At 37.7% G+C, this 20,343-nt stretch overlaps 1 non-coding gene across 1 annotated transcript; it reads right to left on the bottom strand.

Moving 5' to 3' along the window:
- Positions 1-18,808: 18,808 nt before the first annotated feature.
- LOC120579816 (small nucleolar RNA R71) lies at positions 18,809-18,915 on the bottom strand. Its single transcript, XR_005645559.1, has one exon. It is a non-coding gene; the product is annotated as a small nucleolar RNA R71 (small nucleolar RNA).
- Positions 18,916-20,343: the final 1,428 nt, after the last annotated feature.

Genomic DNA, 20,343 nt, shown 5'->3' on the forward strand with positions numbered 1-20,343 from the left:
AAGAGCCAAACCTCTGCTGAAATTGTTTCACATCAAGTTCACTTAGAAATTCTAGAGTCATAAGAGTCTGTATCTGATTTGTATTGTGAACACCACTGATTGTATATCAAGTGTTCAACCTCAAACATTTTCTTTGTAATTTTGTTTGAGTAGAAGTCTTTTGCAGTTATGCTTGAGCATAGGAAGTCTCTTGCAGTTGTGCTTGAGCATAGGAAACCTCTTGCAGTTGTGCTTGAGTAGTTTGAAGTGTCTTGCTTTTGAGCTTGAGCAATTGTAATCAAATATTGATTTTAGTGAACTCTCCTTTGAAGTGCAAGGGGGAGTGGACTACTTCCAGATTATGGAAGGAACCACTATAAATTGCTTTGTGTCTTTCTTCTCTCTCTCTCTCTCTCTCTCTCTCTCTCTCTCTACTTATCCGCTGCATTTAGACAATGAACATTGCATCAGAACTTGAACTCTATCATCTTTTGATCAGTGACTTCAGTTTTAGGAGAAGAAAAAGAAACCACAATTCAATCCCTCCTTCTTGTGTTTTTCTCACCTTCAATTGGTATCAAGAGCCTTGGTTTGTTGCCTTAACACTTAATAGTGTAACAAATAAAGATCTGAGAAAAACATGTCTGGTGAAACATCCACTCCTAGAAATAATAATGTTGTTCATTATGACTATCATACTTATGATGACAAGAAGTCTGACTCCAGAAAAGCTCCAAGGTTTAATGGAAATCCTGAAGAATTTTCCTGGTGGAAAACCAATATGTATAGTCACATCATCGGATTAAATGATGAATTATGGGATATTCTTGAAGATGTTGATGAAGAAGGAGTTGTTATTGATAGAAAGAAACATACCCCTTCTCAGAAGAAGCTTTACAAGAAGCATCACAAGATCAAAGGAATCCTTATTGCTTCTATACCTCGCATAGAGTACATGAAGATGAGTGACAAATCTACTGCATAGGCAATGTTTGCTTCACTTTGTGCAAACTATGAAGGTAGTAAGAAGGTTAGAGAGGCAAACGCTATCATGCTTGTTCATTAGTATGAGTTGTTCAAGATGAAAGAAGATGAAAGTATTGAGGTAATGTACTCAAGATTTCAAACTCTAGTCTTTGGACTTCAAATATTGAAGAAAAGCTATGTAGCTTCTGATCATGTGAGCAAGATACTAAGAAGCTTACCTTCTAGATGGAGACCTACAGTTACTGTTATTGAGGAAGCTAAAGATTTAAACACTTTAAGTGTTGAAGATCTTATGAGCTCTCTCAAGGTTCATAAGATTAGTCTTAATGAGCATGATTCTGCTAAGAAGACTAAATCTATTGCTCTACCATCTAAAGGAAAGTTCTCAAAAGCTCTCAAAGTCATTGAGTCTAAAGAAGAATTCCCAGATGGAGACTCTGATGACCCTGCTTTTGTTGAGAAGATGGATATGCTTTCCAAAAAGCTTCAATACCTGTATAGGAAGAACAAGAGGTTTTTTAGCAGAAGAAGTGGTTACAAAGGCTCCAAGAAAGAAGATTAGAAAGGTTGCTTCAACTGTAAGAAGCCTGGACACTTTATTACTGATTGTCCTGATCTTCAGAACGACAAATCAAAGGAGAAGTCCAAAAAGCCAACTTTCAAACCAAGCAAGTTCAGGATGCAGATTAAGCAGAGTTTAATGGCCACCTGGGAAGATTTAGATAGTGAATCTGGATCTTATAAAAGAAGAAGCTTAAGATGAAGCAAATGTAGCTATGGGTTTAGTGGCTACAGTGACATCAGAAGTGTCGAAATACAACATCTCATGATAAATATCATATCCAACATCTACAATTCATCACACACCTTCATTTAGACACATAAGGCTAGTCACGAAAGATTATAAGACAATTGGCTAAAAGAATCATTTTTGGTGAAATTTGTATCAAGTAGCAACCGACTAACATTGATAATACCCAAGATAAAATAACTTGTTCAAGTTTGAAGCTCACAAGATAATCCTAATCAATCATGTAATCATAAGCTTAAGTCACTTACAAACTATTAGACATTAGTTCAAAGTATAGCTTAAGTCCGTATGAGAAAACCCAAATTTACATTTTTCACATTCCCATCTGAAATCCAAGTTTGACATGATTAAGACAATCAACCAACATTACAAGCTTTGCCTGAGTCTATAGGAACTGTAGACCCAACTTGTAACCTTAGTTAGTTCACAAAAGTTTGTTTCGACAAAATCCGACATTTCCCAAAATTCCAAGTTTCAAACCAAAATGAAGAATCCCAATTTTGAATGAGAAAAACTTGTTCCAGTAGAATTAAAAGCCCAAACAGATGTTAAATAAGTTGAAAAAATCATTTTACAAAGCTCGGATTGGCCCACTAAGATCCGGAACCAAAAATCAAAAAGTGCTGGAAAAAGGCAGCTCGCTTAAGCGACCACATGGTTCGCTTAAGCGAACGAGTTCCAGTGAGCTCAGTTTTGCTCGCTTACCTGGTCGCTTATGGCTCGCTTAGGCGACCATTCTTATGAGTGCTCGCTTACGCGTTCGCTTAAGCGACCATTCATAATTCTGCAGAAAAATGTTACGGGTTTCAACACTTTTTCACCCAAATCCCCCAATTTTGATCCCCTGATGCCCAAATGTGTTTCTAGAAATTGTTTATAGGTCAATATAACAAAAAGGGTTTCCAAAACCACAATCAACATGGAAACAAATGACATATGAGCACAATTCACCAATCAACCCATTTCAACAACAACAACTCATTTCTCATCACCAAATCATGAATTATGAATACCCAAGCCGTAAATCATCAACAACAACATTACTTCGCAATAACAACATCAATTGAACATGGTTCTCATCATAATTCAACAACAATATAGCACAATTCACCCAATTGAGCATAATTCATAAGTTAGCACTTATACATACTTTGAACATGCAAATTCACTAACCACAATTCAATTATCATCAATTTCATGCATACAAACATATCATCATAGTTGGAGCACGAATTTTAACATCTATGCACAATTAATCATTTATCCAATTAAACACTTATTCATACCATAGTTGAAAATTTACACTAAAAATGATTATGATGAATTCTAACCCCCTTACCTTAGTTACATTAATTCCCTAGCTCCTAGCTCTCTTCCAATCCTTGAATCTTCAAGTTCCTCTTCTCTCCAACCCTTTTCCTCTTTGCTCCCACTTTCTCTCTCTAACTCTCTCAAAATATCTATGTAAATGAAAGTGTGAGGAAATTTCCTCTAAGACAAGGATTATGTAGGATGTCCCCTTAATGGGCCTAACCCTAAAGCTTAATGGACTTAACCCAATCCAACTTAATTCTAAAATTTTTCTACACTCACAACGGTAAAATACTATTAACGGTCACTTAACAGTAAAATTCTAATAACTAATCATCACTACGATAGTAACTTAGCAAAAATAACGGTTCTCACTAACCACTAAAAGTAATTCACACCTAAAGTTACTAATTTACTCTTACACTCAAAATGACCAAAATACCCCTAGTTCCAAAATGACTAAATTACCCTTCTAACACGAAAATCCATCAAATGCACCCAATGAATAATGATCATACATAAGCACATATAAACACATAATAAAACAATTAAAAATAAATCTAGCGAAAATCGGGCTGTTACAACATGGGCGTCCCTGTTTTCATCTTTGAAAATGCTACTGCCTTTGTTATCAGAAGAGCTTCTGAAGGAAGTTATTAAGGTGGAATAGGAAACAGTAGGACCAGCCCCTGGAAGGAAGTGGTTCATCAGTCCATGTTCAACAACAAAAAGAAAGGTGCTCACGTTGACTTGGGCATGGAGAAGAAGATGCTTTTGAAGATTCAGAATGAGAATCTACTACCAAAAGGTGGTGGTAGTGATCAACCCTCTCTGGAGCACAAGATATTCCTTCATTACTTCATCACGAAGGAAAGAGCTAATGTGCCCAGATACATCTTCAGGCACATGATTAAGGAGCTTAGGGAAAGCCAAGAAAACAACAGATGTTGGATTCCCTATGGAAGGCTCATCCCAGAGATTCTTCATCAAGGAGGTTATGAGAAGAGAAGCGGGGTTAGACAATTGGTTGTTGATAAGAAACCAGTTGTTCTATGTTTACAAGAATCAAAGTTGAGTGTGGTAGATGACTTGTTGATTAAGAATATTTGGGGGAGCTCGCCTTTACGATTTTCTTTTCAATCTTCGATTGGTGCATCAGACGGTTTATTGATAGTGTGAGATAGCAATGTTGTTGAAATGTGGTCTACTATGAGTTTTTCTCATGTTTTAGTAATTAGCGGTCAGGTTATTGAAACTTTTCAGGAGTTCGTCATTGCTAATGTCTACGTTACTTGTGATACAGCGTCAAAACAGGTTTTGTGGGATGAATTGAAGCTTTTTGTTGTAAATAATGGAGATGCTAATTTAAGTTTGTGTGGTAACTTTAATTCAGTTCGCTCCCTTGAAGAAAGGAGAGGGAGGGGTCCATTTATCCGACAACATAACTCTGACATTTTTAATAAATTTATTGATGATGATTCTTTGATCGATTTGCCAATTTGTGGTAGACTCTTCACCTGGTACCGCAGTGATGGATTCTCAATGAGTCGTTTGGATGGGTTTCTTTTGTCTTCTAACTGGTGTATTCAGTGGCCAAATTGTATTTAGTTGGCTAATCAAAGGGGCCTCTCGGATCATGTTCCTTTGGAATTGTATGTGGATGTCGACAATTGGGGACCTCGTCCGTTTCGCATATTGAAATATTGAGCGGATTTCCCAGGTTATGAGGGTTTTGTGCGTGAAAAGTGGGGCTCTTTTAATATTGAAGGGTGGGGCGCTTATGCTCTGAATGGCAGCAAGCGAGACTGGAATGGTTACAGGAAGGGGATACTAACACTAAATTCTTCAATGATATTATGTCCTCAAGACGGCGCAGCAATTCTATTCAGTTGTTACAGGTGAACAGGGTTCAAGTCATGGGCATGCAAAATATTCGTTCATCTATTTTTAATAATTATTCATCTCACTTCAGACGAATAGATGGGGAGAGGCCAGTACTGGAGAACCTAAATTTTCGTAGGCTTTCTATGATCGAAGCGGGCTCTCTAACTTTCCTTTTTACACTGGATGAAGTGAAACAAGCAATATGGGATTGTGACAGTTTCAAGAGTCCGGGGCCGGACGACATTAGTTTCGGTTTTATAAAACAATTTTGGAATGATCTGAAGGATTATTTTATGCAACATTTATCGCTTTAATTCCTAAGGTAAGCATCCCTCAACGGTTAAATGATTTTCGTCCAATATCCTTGGTAGGTTGTATGTATAAGGTGCTGGCCAAAGTTCTCGCAAATAGACTTCGAGTTGTTATAGGTAGTGTGGTTTCGTATTCACAGTCTGCTTTTGTCAAAGGTAAGTAGATTTTGGACGGTATTTTGGTAGCAAATGAGGCAGTTGATGAGGCTCGTCGTCTCTAGAAGGAAATGTTATTGTTTAAGGTGGACTTTGAAAAGGCGTACGACTTGTTGGACCTATCTTATCTGGACATGTTTATACAAAAAATGAACTTTCCAACTCTTTGGAGAAAATGGATGTCTGAATGTGTTGGAACGGCCATAGCTTAAGTGTTGGTTAACAGGTGTCCTACGAAGGAATTTCCTATGGAATGTGGTCTGTGATAGGGTGCCTCTTTTTCCGTTTCTATTTCTATTGGCCGCCGAAGGTTTTAATATTATTATGTTGTCTGCGATAGCAACTGGGATGTTGAATGGTTATAGGGTGGGGGTGCAAATCCTTTGTGTCTGTCTCACCTACAGTTTGCGGATGACACTCTGATTATCGGAGAGAAGAGTTGGTTAAATGTACGCTCTATGCGGGCTGTTTTGATGCTTTTTAAACAATTTTCTAGGCTTAAGGTAAATTTCCACAAGAGCTTGCTTACAGGAATAAATGTTTCTAATTCTTGGTTGAACGAGGCTGCCATGGTTTTGAATTGCCGAGTTGGAACTTTTCCATTTGTGTACTTGGGGTTGCCTATAGGAAGCTTGAATTTTGAAAACCGATTCTGAACAGTATAACTGTAACACCCCATTACCCAAAAGTAATTAAATAATTAAACATACATCAGAGTAAATCCCAAACAGGCATGTCACACTACATTTTCCAATTTTTCTTAAATAGAAATATAAAACTATTTAATTAAACCTCAATAATCTGCAGCGGAATATTTGCATTAAGAGCAACAACATTAACTGTTTAATTCTCCATGATAATCCTTGGCATAAAAGCCTCAACAACATAAATTCAACCACTAAAAAGGGCTACAACAACAAGTTTCAAAATATGATACATAAGGAATGAAACATAACTAAGGTAAACCCATCCCAAATGTATCAGAGCCCTAGACACTTGAGCCACCACCAACTACTCAGGATCACCTGCAAGTTACCCATAGGAAGGGCAACATTTTCAAGCAGAAGGGGTGAGATTCACAACAATAAGATATAGATATTAAAATTCGTCAATTGAATCTAACACCCTAAATATAATCAGTTCATCATCTTATATGCATATGTATATATACTTCATAAAACAACATCATCATCATCAAATCAATCATCATCATATAGGTATAAATATATACTTCATCAAACAACATCATCATCGTCAATATGGCAACTACAACCAACAACACCGACTCATGCAAATGACATGACAACACCGCTAAGACAACACCCTAGACTCCTCAATAAATGCAAATATGCATGTGGTACGATAATCAGGGCCGTGACCCACACCGCTGTCGAATGGTTAAAGCATTCTCATCAGGACCTAAGTCCTCACCGCTTTTGAACAACTAGTGTTCCACCACTTTGAACGACAAGGCGTTCCAGAGCCGAAGCTCTCCCACTTTGATGTTATGCAACTACCCAACCTGTGTATATCTACATACAACTCAACAAATGCATATATATATATGTATATGACTCAACTCTCCATAACTCCACACTTGTATGATTTAATGAATGTAAACATACAACACAGTCATCAATAGTTCATCATTAATCAATCCAACAATCCAGAAAAATGCACAATTTATCTTAATCATGCTCATACATCAAGCTCCATTCAAAACGTTCAAACAGGATTCAACAACTCAAGGATATTAGTAATCAACAACATCAATTATATTAGCTTAGATACATTGAGAGGCTATACCCTTATAGACAACTTCCATCCCTACCCCAAGGACCACTCATGAACTCATTAGACCCTTATACAACGTTATATCTTTCCTAAAAACATCTCTATACGTTTAGGATAAAGTCCCTACACTTAGGAAGAAGTTTGGAGGCATTTGGAGTGAAGAAAATTGCATTTTAGGGTTTATGGTAAGACAACATCAGTCATACTAAAATTACACATTTTCTGTCAAAATCGCCTCATGATCACAAGAATCGCCTCATGATTTCGACAGTATCAGACATACTAAAATTACAGATTTTTCTGTCAAAATCGCCTCATGATTTCTAGAATCGCCTCATGATTTCGACAGTATCAGACATACTAAAATTACAGATTTTTCTGTCAAAATCGCCTCATGATTTCTAGAATCGCCTCATGATTTCGACAGTATCAGACATACTAAAATTCCAGATTTTCTGCGATTTTCTACCATGGGAGCCTCCTTGGCTTCAATTCTCAACCCTAAACTCTCCAAAATCATCCATAAACATCACCGTATGATTACCCTATCATTAAAACGTTAACCCATCACTAACCTACCTGATTAACAACTCTTTTCACCATTCAATTCTATGGTTTCTACACTTTTTCATTCAAAAACCAATAATCAAAACCTAATCCCAAATTTCTCAATTTCTACCAGAAACATGTTAAATCAAAATCAGAATTACAATCTATACTATTGAAAGTAAATCTCACCCTTACCTTAGTTCAGAAAATCGCACGACACACGGTTGATCTTGGTTCTACTTGTTCTTCTCTCCCCTTGTTCTTGGTTTTCTCTCCCAAAACTTGTTTCATTAAACTCCTTCTGACCTTTTCTTTTCCTAACTCCCAAACTATAACTCCCCTTTTATTTCATTAAACTCCCCTTAATTCTATTAAATCCTAATTAACTCCCTAATTTCTAAAATAATAATAATTTCCACTAATTTTAATTATTATTTTATTAAACCATATATTAAAATGCACACACCACATAAATCACCAAAAATCATATAAAATCATATATGAGACTCCAAATAATTCAAAATAAAATAAATAACAACTAGGGCGTTACAACTCTCCCCAACTTAGAGGATTTCGTCCTCGAAATCTTACCTCAAACAAACAACTCTGGGTACGACTCCCGCATCTTACTTTCCAGCTCCCAAGTTAAACTTTCTCCAGTCGCTCCACCCCAAACGACTCTCACAAGCGGTATCTCTTTACCTCTCAAGGATTTCACCTTCCTATCATCAATTCTCAACGGTAAGGTTTCCACCGTAAGGTTGTCTCTAACTTGCACGTCATCCCTAGGAATAATATGCGAAGGATCCGGTACATACTTCCGCAACTGCGACACGTGGAACACGTCATGCAAATTCGAAAGATGAGGGGGCAAACCCACCCTATAAGCCACTGTCCCGACTCTCTCAGATATCTGATATGGGCCAATAAACTTCGGAGTCAACTTCTTAGATTTTAATGCACGGCCTCCAACTGTCATAGGAGTGACTCTCAAGAACACGTGATCTCCCTCTTGAAACTCAAGGTCCTTCCTACGCTTGTCATGATAGCTCTTCTGTCGACTCTGCGACGCTTTCATCTGTTCTCTTATTAACTTAACCTTTTCTGTAGTTTGTTGAACTATGTCTGGTCCCAACATCACACTTTCTCCCGACTCAAACCAACACAAAGGAGTTCTGCACCTTCGACCATACAAGGCTTCAAACGGTGCCATACCAATACTCGAATGGTAACTATTGTTGTAAGTAAACTCTATCAACGGTAGGTGACTATCCCAAGCTCCACCTTGCTCAAGTACACACACCCTCAATAGATCCTCTAAGGAATGTATCGTTCTCTCCGACTGACCATCTGTCTGAGGATGATAAGCCGAACTCAACCTCAATTTCGAGCCCAAAGCATCTTGCAAACTCTTCCAGAATCTAGAAGTGAACCTCGGATCTCTATCTGATACAATACTCGACGGAACACCATGCAACTTCACAATGTCCCGAATATAAATCTCCGCCAACTGAGCCACCGGAAAACTGATATTTATCGGAATAAAGTGCGCCGACTTCGTCAATCTATCGACCACAACCCATATAGAATCATGTCCTCTCGGAGTGTTTGGTAGACTTGTCACGAAATCCATAGAAATACTATCCCATTTCCACTCCGGTACATCCAATGGTGTCAACAACCCTGCGGGCTTCTGATGTTCAACCTTAGACTTCTGGCAAGTCAAACATGCATAAACAAATTGAGCAACATCACGCTTCAAACCAGGCCACCAAAACAGCTTTTTCAAATCGTGATACATCTTCGTAGCTCCCGGATGGATACTCAAGCTGCTCTTGTGACTTTCTTCCAAAATCAACCTTTTCATCTCATCGTTGTCGGGAATGCAAATTCTGCCTCTGAACTTCAACACACCTTGTTCATCAACTTTGAAATCACTATCCTCAGCTTGATTACTATTAACTATTAAATCCACAAACTTGACATCAACCTGTTGCGCTTCTCTGATACTATTCAAGAATTCACTATTGATTTTCATCATACCCAACTGCACACTCTGGGGTGACAATTCGCAAACAAGACTCAAGTCTCTAAACTGTTCAAGCAACTCGAATTCCTTTACCATCATGGCCGACATGTGTAATGTCTTCCTACTCAAAGCATCTGCAACTACATTGGCTTTACCCGGATGATAGTTTAACCCAAAATCATAATCCTTCAATAGCTCTAACCATCTCCTCTGCCTCATGTTCAACTCCTTCTAATCAGATAAATATTTCAAGCTCTTATGGTCACTGAACACTTCAAATCTGGAACCATACAAGTAGTGCCTCCAAATCTTTAAAACAAAAACCACCGCAGCCAACTCTAAATCGTGAGTAGGATAATTCTTTTCATGCACTCTCAACTGCCTAGAAGCATACGCTACCACCTTACCATCTTGCATCAAAACACCTCCTAGACCCAGCTTAGACGCATCACAGTAAACAACAAACAGTTCTTCTGGCTTAGGCAAAATTAAAACAGGCCCAGTTGTCAACTTTCTCTTCAACTCATTGAAGCTACTCTCACATTGAGCATCCCATACAAAAGACTTACCCTTACAGGTTAACTGAGTCAACGGTAAAGCTAACTTTGAGAATCCCTCAATAAACCTGCGGTAATAACCAGCTAAACCCAAGAAACTTCTGATCTCTGTCACCGACTTCGGAGTCTCTCATTGTGATACTGCATCAACTTTTGAAGGATCCACTGCAATACCACTACTAGAAATAATATGGCCAAGAAAACTCACTTCACTTAACCAAAACTCGCACTTTGACAATTTGGCATACAACTTCTTCTCTTTCAATACTTGCAATACAATCCTCAGATGTTCTGCATGCTCTTCCTCAGTTCTCGAATAGATCAAAATGTCATCAATGAATACAACCACAAATTTATCCAGGTAAGCATGAAAAATTCTGTTCATATACTGCATGAACACACCAGGCGCATTAGTAACACCGAAAGGCATCACCTTATATTCGTAATGACCATATCGTGTCCTAAAGGCAGTCTTCTGCATGTCCTCATCTTTCACCTTGATTTGATGGTAACCTGACCTCAAGTCAATTTTACTAAAAATCTTTGCACCAACCAACTGATCCATCAGGTCGTCAATTCTCGGAAGCAGATATCTGTTCTTTATCGTAACTTTATTCAACTGACGATAGTCAATGCATAACCTCATGCTACCATCCTTCTTCTTTACCAACAACACAGGCGCTCCCCACGGTGAAACACTTGGTCTTACAAACTTCTTGTCGAGTAAGTCCTCCAACTGTTTCTTCAACTCAGCAAGTTCGGATGCCGACATACGATAAGGTGCCATCGACACCGGCTTCGTTCCTGGTACTAGATCGATGGAGAACTCAACCTCCCTTTCTGGTGGTACATCTGGAATCTCATCCGGAAAAAACTTCAGGAAACTCGTTCACCACTGGTAACCTGCCAACCACAGCTTGGTTTTCTAACGACAAATATGTCATTAAAGAATACATCAGAATCCCATCTCGTTCTAGCTGCTTCATCTCTTTCGTAGTCAAAATTTCAACTCCACTCTCTTCTTCCGCAGAAGAAAAATGCTCCGTCTTGCTAAAGAAATTGATATGGACATGGTTATACTCCAACAAGTTCATACCGAGGACACAACAAACAACAATCAGGACAACAAAAGACAACTTTAGAGTTGACACTCTATCTTAGGTGGCTCAACACGACTCTACTACTTGGCCAGACGGACCAACCTGCTCTGATACCAATTGTAACACCCCGTTACCCAAAAGTAATTAAATAATTAAACATACATCAGAGTAAATCCCAAACGGGCATGTCACACTACATTTTCAAATTTTTCTTAAATAGAAATATAAAACTATTTAATTAAACCTCAATAATCTGCAGCGGAATATTTGCATTAAGAGCAACAACATTAACTGTTTAATTCTCCATGATAATCCTTGGCATAAAAGCCTCAACAACATAAATTCAACCACTAAAAAGGGCTACAACAACAAGTTTCAAAATATGATACATAAGGAATGAAACATAACTAAGGTAAACCCATCCCAAATGTATCAGAGCCCTAGACACTTGAGCCACCACCAACTACTCAGGATCACCTGCAAGTTACCCATAGGAAGGGCAACATTTTCAAGCAGAAGGGGTGAGATTCACAACAATAAGATATAGATATTAAAATTCGTCAATTGAATCTAACACCCTAAATATAATCAGTTCATCATCTTATATGCATATGTATATATACTTCATAAAACACTACTAGAAAAAGAAAAATCAGGGAGGGAAATTAGTGACGGAAAAAATAAAATCTCTCACAAATTTGTTGGTCGCAAAATTTTGTGACAGAATTAGAGAGGGATTTCATGTTTTCCCTCAATAAATTTCCGTCACTAATTTTTATTTTTTTAGTAGTGAAACAACATCATCATCATCAAATCAATCATCATCATATAGGTATAAATATATACTTCATCAAACAACATCATCATCGTCAATATGGCAACTACAACCAACAACACCGACTCATGCAAATGACATGACAACACCGCTAAGACAACACCCTAGACTCCTCAATAAATGCAAATATGCATGTGGTACGATAATCAGGGCCGTGACCCACACCGCTGTCGAATGGTTAAAGCATTCTCATCAGGACCTAAGTCCTCACCGCTCAACACCGCTTTTGAACAACTAGTGTTCCACCACTTTGAACAACAAGGCGTTCCAGAGCCGAAGCTCTCCCACTTTGATGTTATGCAACTACCCAACCTGTGTATATCTACATACAACTCAACAAATGCATATATATATGTATATGACTCAACTCTCCATAACTCCACACTTGTATGATTTAATGAATGTAAACATACAACACAGTCATCAATAGTTCATCATTAATCAATCCAACAATCCAGAAAAATGCACAATTTATCTTAATCATGCTCATACATCAAGCTCCACTCAAAACGTTCAAACAGGATTCAACAACTCAAGGATATTAGTAATCAACAACATCAATTATATTAACTTAGATACATTGAGAGGCTATACCCTTATAGACAACTTCCATCCCTACCCCAAGGACCACTCATGAACTCATTAGACCCTTATACAACGTTATATCTTTCCTAAAAACATCTCTATACGTTTAGGATAAAGTCCCTACACTTAGGAAGAAGTTTGGAGGCATTTGGAGTGAAGAAAATTGCATTTTAGGGTTTATGGTAAGACAACATCAGTCATACTAAAATTACACATTTTTTGTCAAAATCGCCTCATGATCACAAGAATCGCCTCATGATTTCGACAGTATCAGACATACTAAAATTACAGATTTTTCTGTCAAAATCGCCTCATGATTTCTAGAATCGCCTCATGATTTCGACAGTATCAGACATACTAAAATTACAGATTTTTCTGTCAAAATCGCCTCATGATTTCTAGAATCGCCTCATGATTTCGACAGTATCAGACATACTAAAATTACAGATTTTCTGCGATTTTCTACCATGGGAGCCTCCTTGGCTTCAATTCTCAACCCTAAACTCTCCAAAATCATCCATAAACATCACCGTATGATTACCCTATCATTAAAACGTTAACCCATCACTAACCTACCTGATTAACAACTCTTTTCACCATTCAATTCTATGGTTTCTACACTTTTTCATTCAAAAACCAATAATCAAAACCTAATCCCAAATTTCTCAATTTCTACCAGAAACATGTTAAATCAAAATCAGAATTACAATCTATACTATTGAAAGTAAATCTCACCCTTACCTTAGTTCAGAAAATCGCACGACACACGGTTGATCTTGGTTCTACTTGTTCTTCTCTCCCCTTGTTCTTGGTTTTCTCTCCCAAAACTTGTTTCACGTAAAACTACTTCTGACCTTTTCTTTTCCTAACTCCCAAACTATAACTCCCCTTTTATTTCATTAAACTCCCCTTAATTCTATTAAATCCTAATTAACTCCCTAATTTCTAAAATAATAATAATTCCCACTAATTTTAATTATTATTTTATTAAACCATATATTAAAATGCACACACCACATAAATCACCAAAAATCATATAAAATCATATATGAGACTCCAAATAATTCAAAATAAAATAAATAACAACTAGGGCGTTACAATAACCTCTAGATTGTCGAACTGGAAGATCAAATTTCTTTCGTTTGGTGGTTGTCTGATTCTTCTCAAATCGGTCCTGTCATCTCTACCGGTTTACTTTCTTTCCTTCTTCAAGGCCCTTACAGGTATAATTTCTTCCATTGAATCTTTATTTAAATTTTTTTTTTGGTGGTGAGGATGTCAGAAAAATTGTTGGGTTGACTAGGATACTGTGTGTTTATCGAAGGAGGAGGGAGGGCTAGGTGTCAGGAGGTGGAGGGTGTTTAATGTAGCGTTGTTGGGAAAGTGGTGTTGGCGTATGTTGGTGGATAAGGAGGGGTTATGGTATCGAGTCTTAAAGGCAAGATACAGTGAAGAGGGAGGGCGACTGTTGGAAGGGGGGAATAGTTCGGTTTGGTGGAGGATGTTTTTTGGAATTCGTAGTGGAGTAGGGTTGGGGGTGGGGAGTTGGTTTGAGGATAACGTTCGTAGGGTGGTCGGCGGAGGTGTTCACACTTATTTTTGTATAGATAACTAGGTGGGTGCAGTGAATTTACGCATGAAATTTCCTCGCCTTTTTTGCCTTGCTGAAAATAAAGGGGTGTCTGTTAGGGATATGGCTACTAGAGGGTGGGGGGTTGGAGGTGGAGGTTGAGTGCTCGACTTTGTTGTCTAATGTTGTCTTGCAGGATTCTATTTTTGACAGATGGCGGTGGATTCTTGATTGTACTAATGGTTATTCCGTTAAGGGGACTTACCAGTATCTTACGATGCCTGACACTGAATTGGATACTGGCCTTTTCGATGCAACTTGGTTGAAACAGGTTCCGCAAAACGTCTCCGTGTTTATTTGGAGACTTCTTCGCAGCAGACTCCCCACAAAAGATAACCTTCTCCGCCGACGAGTCCTCCATGATGAAGACTCTCTTTATGTAGGTGGTTGTGGTTACCTAGAGACCACATATCACCTTTTCTTCAATTGCAATATTTTTGGCAGCTTGTGGTATCTTCTGTAATTTCACTCCTCCAGAATCCGTCCATGATCATCTTTAACAGTTTGGCCATTTGGCGTGATTACCGTGGTTTACTCATTCTTTTCTCCAAGTGATGCCACGCCGGCTGACGGCACAGGAAATGGTAAATTTATTGGACAGTGTTAAATTTTTGTACTTTTCTTGATTGTAAGCTAAAATGATAAATACCGCCTTCCGATATACTGACTGGTGGCGGAACCCTTTGTTATGTATGGGTGTTAGGGACTAGCTTTCTTCTCTTCTTTTTTGTGCTAGGCGTTTGTTTTGGTAACAGACTGTAACCTTGTATTTTGTTGGGTGATTCTCTTTTACACACCTTGTGCGAGATGAATCACTCTTAATGATTTAATAACATTTTGATTTCTTAAAAAAAAAAAAAAAAAACTTTTTAACATTTTTTATATTTTTTTGTTTACTACAAATATAAGATTTTTTTGAGAGGGACATTTTTGTCAACTCATAAAATCATTCAACTTCTCTCTTTTCAATTTCTCTCCTATCTCTGTTATACCAAACAATACATAAAATCTACTCTATTTCTCTCATAGTTCTCTCTTCTCATACTCTCTCTCACCTCTTTCTCTCTTCACAACTTCTTTTCCAAACCAAACACACCATTAGAAAAAATCACACACTACTCACAACACTACCTACACTTTCTGTTTTTATATCGTATCTCTAAAAATCTCTTCTTTTTCAAAATCAAAACCTTAGAACCCTAAATCTTAATCAATCTTCACGGCATCATCAAGTTCTAGTCAAGCTACCTCCATGCAACTAGATTCTGGAGAATCTTACAAAGTCAAGCCTAAAACTATGAAGATCACAGAAGACAAGTTGGTTGTACAAGTTGAAAATCCAGTAGATTTTGTTTCATTAATGCATCACAAGGTTGATCTCACAAGTTATCTTCTTCATCAAAAATTGGATGCTTACTTTGGTATGTTGAATGGACCAACTTGTGAGGCACTAGTGAAGTACTTCAGGGTCAGGGCAGAAATTTTTGACAAAGATGCTACTAAGCTAGAAGAAGTGGAGAAGATTCTTATAGACCCTAGTCTGGAAGGCGAAACCAGAGCAGAAATGGTATTGAAGGAATTTACTAGAACAAAAGGAAAGCCAAAGGAAAGCCAAGACAACAATAGAAAATTCATTCCTTATGGAAGATTACTTTTAGAGATTTTCTATCAAGGAGATCTTCTAAAAGCTTTGAAGGATTCTAATGTTGTTGCTGATGAGCATTTGGGCACAGTAGTTGGAAAATACATCAGTGGATATACTTTAAGGAGTATGTGCATTATAAAGGAAGTTGACCAGCTAAAAAGTGACTTGAAGGAATCCATGATTGTATCCGACCTGATGACAGACTTTCCACCTATCTCAAAGGAAGACCCTCCCGAAGTGCTTGTTGCATATGTGACAACTCACCATGAGAAGACTGGAGAAATTATCAACTATAGCACAATACCATATACTATGGCTGGTACTCCTCTCAGGATTGCAAGTAAGAAGAGAAAGTCCAAGAAGATCACTTCAGAAGCTGCTGAAGTTGAAGTCTCAGATCCAAAACCTAAGAAACCTAAGAAGGCTAAGAAAGAAAAGGTTGTTCCTCAAGAGAACATTGTAGGACCTGCAATTCCAACAGTTCAAGAAAAATTTAAAGACTTAGAGCCAGTGAAGATTCTAGACAAGAGAACCGGAGGTGGAACTTCAGTTGGATCTTCAAAAGTTCTCTCTGATCATCCTCAACCTAAAATTCCAAAGAAAATAAGATGTGTAAGGAAGATGAAGGTATCTGACTATGTATTACAAGAAGATGCAGAAGTTGAAGCTGCTACTGATCTTGTTACAAGAATGGAATGGAACAAGAAAGTTACGGCAGAACAAGCAGCTTATCTTTTAGATAAAGTTGTTGCTCTTGCAAATCAAATAGATATACCTGCTGCAAGTTTAGTGAAAGACACTGCTGCTAAAGATGCTCAGAAGGTTACTAAGTCAGCAGAAGATGTCCAAGGGTTAGTTACTGAGGAAACTGGTGAACTGTTTAAGGCTGCAATGGAAGTTCAGAGGGAAGAACCTGCTTGTTGATGAGTCATTTATTATCTATTTTAATATGTTATTTAGTTTCGTTTTAATTAGATTTAAGTTTATTTTATATTTATATTATTTCCTTTTTGAACTATTTTACTTTAATTCCATATTGTTATATTTCAGGAACGAATATTTGATGGATTGAGTCTTGGAGCAAAAGAAAGGGGTTTGGAGCTGATTCGGTACGAAAATACGAAGATTTGGAGACAAAATATATCTCCCCCAAAGTCAGAAGCTTGGCACGGCCGTGCCACACTCCAGAACTACTTTTGCTGCTTTTGCTTGGATTTTAAGCTACTCTGTTTTAGTTTACTTGTGGAACATTCTAGTGATTGCTTAGATTTTAAGTCGAATGTAAACTATAAATAGATTAGCTAGCCATCACAAATATTCATCTTTTCTTGGAATGCAATATGTGACAATTGTCTTTCTAATAAAAGTTCATTTACTTTCTTGTTATTTACTTTTATGCTTTCTCTCTTCTTCTCCTTGTCTACGATGAACATTACTGAGTAGACTTCTCTTGCCTTCGGATTGTTGATAAGTCTAATGACATAATCCTAATCAAACCAAGCTTTAAACCTTAATCTTATGTAACCCTAATTCCTTATCTAAATTCACCGCTTTAACATGGATCAACCATTATCAAACTGTGGAAACGAAAGTGGAGGGTTGATAATCATTTATCCATCATCTCAAATATCAATTCATAAAACGAAAGTGGAGCTTTGATATTCGAACAAGTGAATTTAGACAAAGATTGTAAAGGCAGCGAAATAGTCTTTACAATCTTTGAGACATATAGTTTCGATCTTCAAGGGAACTAATAATGATCAAGTCAGCGAAATAGGCTTGGTTGTTAGAGGAACCAAAATCTAATAGTAATCAAGTCTGCGAAATAGGCTTGGTTGCTAGAGGAACAAAAGAGAAACTGTCTTGAGAAATTAGGTCTAACATAAGGTTATAAGTTTAATAGTTTGGTTTGTGAAGGACTTGTCATTAGGATGAACCAATAATTCCAAGGCTTTTATCTTTTCTTTTATTATTTACTTTCAATTAAAAACCCAAAACTTTCTACCTTATAAAGCTTTAGTCTAATCATTATCTCTAAAGTTAATTGAATTCACAACTCCCTGTCGGAACGATACTCTTTTCATACTACTTCGGTAAGACCGTGCACTTGCGGTTTTATCCCATCAAGTTTTTGGCGCCGCTGCTGGGGAGTTATTGCAATTTGATTAATTTTTTTTTTAACGATTAGACTGAAAAAAAAAAAAAAATTTATTTCTTTATTTTTACCGTTAACTTCTTGGGTTCTTATTCTAAGATGAAAAACACACAATAATAACGATATGGCTGAGACACATGCTCTCAAAGAGTATGCAATCACATCTTCAGATGAGCCGTACGATGCTATTGTGTACCCAACGGTTGAGGGTAATAATTTTGAAATAAAGCCTGCACTTATTTACCTAGTGCAGCAAAATCAATTTTTCGGATCACCCACTGAGGATCCGAATCTTCATGTTTTAATTTTTTTAAGACTCAATGGAACTTTGAAGGCAAACCAAGAGGTCGTAAGGCTGCATTTCTTTCCTTTCTCTTTGAGGGATAGAGGTAGTGCTTGGTTTCATTCATTGAAAATTGGTTCTATAATTTCATGGGACCAAATGAGGAAGGCATTCCTTTCCCAATTCTTTCCCCATAATAAAACTGCTCAATTAAGGAGTCAAATCACACAATTCACTCAAAAAGAGGTTGATTCTCTCTACAATGCGTGGGAGCGTTTCAAAGAAATGCTTAGGCTTTGCCCCCATTATGGTTTTTAGAATTGGCTTATTATCCACACTTTTTATAATGGTCTTTTGTTTTCCACAAAAATGAATGTTGATGCAGCTGCAGGTGGAGCTTTGATGAATAAAACTTACACAGGAGCCTATGATTTGATCGAGAACATGGCATACAACCACTATCAGTGGACAAGTGAGAGAGTTATCACTGAAGGTACTCCTCCACCCTCTAAAAAAGAGGCAGGTATGTGCCAAGTTTCTACCCTTGATCATCTATCTGCTAAGGTGGACAAACTTCTTCAAAAATTTGATAAATTAACTGTAAGTGTCGTCACACCTGCTCTTGTTTCACCACCTTGTGAATTTTGTGGAATACTTGACCATACTGGTGTGGAATGCCAACTAGGTAGTATTGCTAAAAGTCCCGAGCAAAAATTTTATACCTTTGGACAACAAACAACACCACCCGTTTATGCAAACAACGAAAGAGTCCCTCAGAAATCCAGCTTGGAAATTTTACTAGAAAAACATGCTATGGAGCAATCCAAGCAATTTCAAGAACTTAAAAATCAAACTGGATCTTTGAATGACTCTTTTGTCAAGCTTACATATAAAGTGGACTCCATTGCTACTCACAGTAGAATGCTAGAAACTCAAATCTCTCAAGTAGCCCAAAAAGTAGCTACTTCCTCTCAAACCCCCGAAGTCTTTCCAGGTCAAACTGAAGCCAACCCCAAAGACCTTATAAATGCTATTCAACTTAGGGACGGTAAGAAGTTAGAGGACCCCATTATGAAAACTAAGACAATTGAGGGTGAGATAGAGAGTGAAAAGCAACAAGGTGAGAAAGTCATAGGAGAGAGTGATAAGCCAATCGTTTCACTACCTTATAAACTCAAAATCCATGTCCCACAAAGGCTTGTTAAGCCTAACCTCATAGTGATTGAGAGTTTTTCCACCCCTTGTGTGATTGAGAGTGAAACCATTGAAAAATCTATGTGTAATTTGGTTGAGAATCTCAGGTTGATGCCACTATCCCTTTGGGAAAGATTGGGTATTGGGTAGAGAAACCTTCTAATCGTCAAGCTAATGACTCTAAAAGAGCGCTTCGTGGGAGGCAACCCACGAGTTTAATTGCTTTTATTTTGTCTGTTTTGTGTTGTTTTAATTTATTTTGTAGGTATTTGTTCAAATATGATGCAAAAAAATGAAGAAAATTGAGCCTTGCACGACCAGTGCCAATGTTGGCACGGCCGTGCCTGTGACCTAGCCAACATCCACCAACTTCCAGAGAGTTGGCACGGCCCGTGCCTGTGGTGGCACGGCCGTGCCATCGTCCCAGACCCTCTTTTACCATTTTTTTTCACTTTTCTTCTTCTTCCTTCATTCTCAAACACAAACTTCCCTCATCCTTCAACTTCTCTCTCTAAACCTCCATAACATCAATCTTCAAACCTCCATAT

The sequence above is a fragment of the Medicago truncatula genome, chromosome 3 (assembly GCF_003473485.1).
Source record: "Medicago truncatula cultivar Jemalong A17 chromosome 3, MtrunA17r5.0-ANR, whole genome shotgun sequence".
NCBI classification, from domain to species: Eukaryota; Viridiplantae; Streptophyta; class Magnoliopsida; order Fabales; family Fabaceae; genus Medicago; species Medicago truncatula.